This window comes from Helianthus annuus, chromosome 2 (assembly GCF_002127325.2).
Source record: "Helianthus annuus cultivar XRQ/B chromosome 2, HanXRQr2.0-SUNRISE, whole genome shotgun sequence".
Taxonomy (NCBI): domain Eukaryota; kingdom Viridiplantae; phylum Streptophyta; class Magnoliopsida; order Asterales; family Asteraceae; genus Helianthus; species Helianthus annuus.
The window spans coordinates 100,483,525-100,487,248 of NC_035434.2; the positions used below are offsets into that span (position 1 = coordinate 100,483,525).

At 34.3% G+C, this 3,724-nt stretch overlaps 1 long non-coding RNA gene across 1 annotated transcript; it reads right to left on the reverse strand.

Moving 5' to 3' along the window:
- Window positions 1-1,616: 1,616 nt before the first annotated feature.
- Window positions 1,617-2,960, reverse strand: LOC110917410. Its single transcript, XR_002580552.2, has 2 exons — window positions 2,816-2,960; window positions 1,617-2,011 (listed from the first exon to the last, which is right to left on the reverse strand). It is a non-coding gene; the product is annotated as an uncharacterized LOC110917410 (long non-coding RNA).
- Window positions 2,961-3,724: the final 764 nt, after the last annotated feature.

The window sequence follows — 3,724 nt, forward strand, 5'->3', positions numbered from 1 at the left end:
TTATAAACAGAGGCACAATTTATAGTTCTTCATGTGGTTATTCTTGAACTTTATAAACAGAGGCACAATTTATTAAATACAAAAACTAATAATGATATTAAACAAACAAAGAAAATAGAATGGCCAACATATATTGGCATATTTGTTTCCACTTGTAATGAAATATACTAAATAATTAAGTAGCGGTGGCAAATATCATTAGAAACCTAATAATTAAACAAGATTACATCAAAGTGCATACATAATTTTGTTAAATCATAAGAACTAGAAGTCTTAATGCATACATAATTAAACAAGATTACATCAAAATCGGGTTTTTTTAAAAACCGGTTCCGGGTATTTATAAAACCCGGTTCCGGGTTCGGGTTCGGGTATTTATAAAACCGGGTTTCGGGTATAAACCGGGTATAAAAAAACCCGGTTCCGGGTTCGGGTTTTAGATCAAATATGCATACCCGGTCCCTACCCTACGGGTAGGGTCGGGTTCGGGTTCGGGTATAAAAAACCCGGGTTTTATAATACCCGGTTCCAGGTTTTTTTTTCGGGTCCAGGTTCGGGTCCGGGTTTTTTGTGCACCACAGTCGCAAGCATGCGAGCTATCCACCCCATCCACCCTAAACAATTTATTTGATATGTTTTTATTTTAGTTTGTGTTTTGATATTTAAATGATTTTTTGAATATGTATTTGCCATGTTTTATAGAAAGTGCATGTTTTATAGAAGTGTAATAGGTAAGAAAAAAAGTTGCGTTGAGTTGTTGGATAAAAAACAAAAAAAGTACGGTTTGGTTAAAAAAAGTTAAAAGGAAATAATACGAGATGATTGAAAGAAACAGAATAACATAGAGAGTTAAATTGTTTAAAACCACACCTAATTGTTACACATTTTTTTTATCCACCACATTAGTAAGTATTTTTAAACACCAACTATTTGGTAAATAGTTTCTCCACTCATATTTGTTTTTCTATAAACTTTCTAAACTTGACCACTTCCTACTCACTCAGGCGGTTTGTTCCGGCCTAGACCAGATTTTGCTCAGCCAACGGGTCTACTGGTTACGGGTATACTCGCGTCGCGGCCGTCAGTCGTACCCATTTATAGTGTTATGTGAATAAAAATTACATATTTAGGTGCCCATTACCCGCCATTTGATCTTAAACTCACATTAAAACCAACTTGAAAACTTATAATATTCTAGTGAGTTAAATGCCATTTTAATCCATGTGGTTTGGGCCATTATGCCAATTTAGTGCAAAGGTTTCATTTTTTGCATGTAGGTCCAAAAATGTTTTACCATTTAGTCCCTGTGGTTTGGTAAATAGTTCAAGTTTCTAACAATTTCAATGTAGTGTTTATTGCAATTTCTTTCAAGATTATATAATATATTATAACATTCAGTTTCTAGGGTAAACCTAATGCCATACCCCTCCCAAACCCGTGAAAGTTTTGAAACCAGTCCAATACCCGAATGCCCGTCCCAGATATTTTGGCTTTTCCTGCCGGGTCCGGGTTCTATGCCATCCCTAGTCTGTATAAACATGCAAATATGTAACGTCTACTCTGTCAATGAATATTTCCTTGCCATATCAAAAGAGCAGCAGAATAGAACACAGACAAATAAAAGGCAAGTTTTTTTAGATATAACTGATAATCTGCCGATCTTGATCGTTTTTTGGTCTAACATTAAAGTAGTACCGCTACCTTTGTACAATATACTAGAAACATGCGTTGTGGTAATCGTTTAATCACCTTAAAATCTATTTGAATATGGCATACAAAACAGACATCAAACAGACAAAACCATAGACATACATTCGCCTTTGCAGATATTGAACGCTGACCTCTAGCTTTTCCATCCGGGCTTCAACCCTGCTTATCCTTGCTTCCAAACGTGCAATTTGGGCTCGGATTTGTGGATCCATGCGGTCGGTTTCATTTACCATGCTTTGATGATGATCCAGTTCACCGCCTGAATCATCTTCACCAGCAACCAATCTACACATTATTATAACTGAAAAAGAAAAATATTAGAAGTAAAACTTTCCACTTGTAAAAGTTAAAATCTGTTTGGTACTCTATGAATCAAACGTTTTTTGCTTAAATATAAAACAACCATTTGGATAAGGTAATACGGCGGTCTTTATGGTAATAAGGTGCTAAGGCAGGAAACCGGTGAAAACAAGATTCAAACACGACACCGCACTTTAAACATGATATGAAGTTGTACTTGATAACCATCAAACCACAAGGAGGTTGGTACCGCACTTAGCGAGCTTCTATTTTGATTCCCAACATCATGTTTACCGGTTCCATACTACCTAACTAGAACCATATTGTAGAATTGTTCAGACGTGTGTTTTTAAACCAATTGGCAATTAGTGTGATTCGGTGAAATACTATCCATAAGTAGGTTTTCCAACTCTGATTTATTTTACCATAAAATTCCAGAAAATCACAATCATATTCAGTTTTTTTTACACCCAAACACTCTAAAGTAACAATATTGAATATAGAATATGATCAAACTGAAATTGAAATTTAAAACAATTTACATACAAACAAAAGAAGACAAAATGAATTGGACATACAAACACATACCAATGATGGTGGATAATCAACAAATTCATAGAACAAACAAGTATAATGATACGATGACTAAATTAACTAACTTGTGCGACAAGAAATAATCATAATCCTAAACAACGATGGCGATTACAATATTATTATTACAAAATTCGGGTTGAATAATGTTACAAACTGATCATTCAATGGCGATTTCAAAGTGAATGATGAAGAATTTGAGAAGGAATCTTACTCTGTAAGAAAATCGTTCGATGATTGAAACCCTAATTCTTGTGGAATTTAGGAAATTTTGAGGAGCGTTCTTCCTTTCTTTCAATTTTTGTTTGTTTCCTTATGTTTTTATGGGGTATATAAAAACCGAAACCGGTTTTAGAATCGAACTGAACTGTCGGTTGTAGACCATTTATCTTCGAAACGGTTTAAACCGGTTGGACCGGTTATTGTTTTGAGGAAAAACCGGTTAGTAACCGAAACGAGTTATAAAAAGCCGGTTTTTTGTTTTTGATAAAAAAACCGGTTCGGTTAACAACCGGAACCGGTTTTTGAAAAAAATCGATTTGTACACTTCTAGGTATATTCATGATAAACACATTGATTGATCGGTATCAATTCGGTATCGAAAAACAACCAAAACTGAAGACGAGTGAAAGTATAAACCGAATATCATATCGATTTTGTCTGTTTAATATTGTTATCATTGAAAGTATTGAATCTGACAATTGAAGGGTACTGAAATCTGAAATATGAAAAACGAATATTGGCATCGATAGTGTTAAGTCAGAATTGATTTGATACTGTAGTGATACGTTACTCATAGTCGACAGAAAATGGCATCCCTAAGTTGACCCCTCAACTGAAAACTTTGGTATGATAAATGAACCTAAACCCGATGGGTAAATGCAAAGCCTGGAAATTTAGGGACGAGCATTCGGGTAATAAAAATTTTACAGGTATAGGACGTGCATGATTTTAGGTGATGAAACTAATTACGTGAAACACACATATCCATTTATCTGAACCATACTATAAACATTTTGGTTTTATTGTTCTTTACTCTTTGGTAATAGAATAATCTACTTATTTACTAACTTTTAGTTTTATTTGAGGACACTCAGATCACCATTGATGGTCAATATAACAA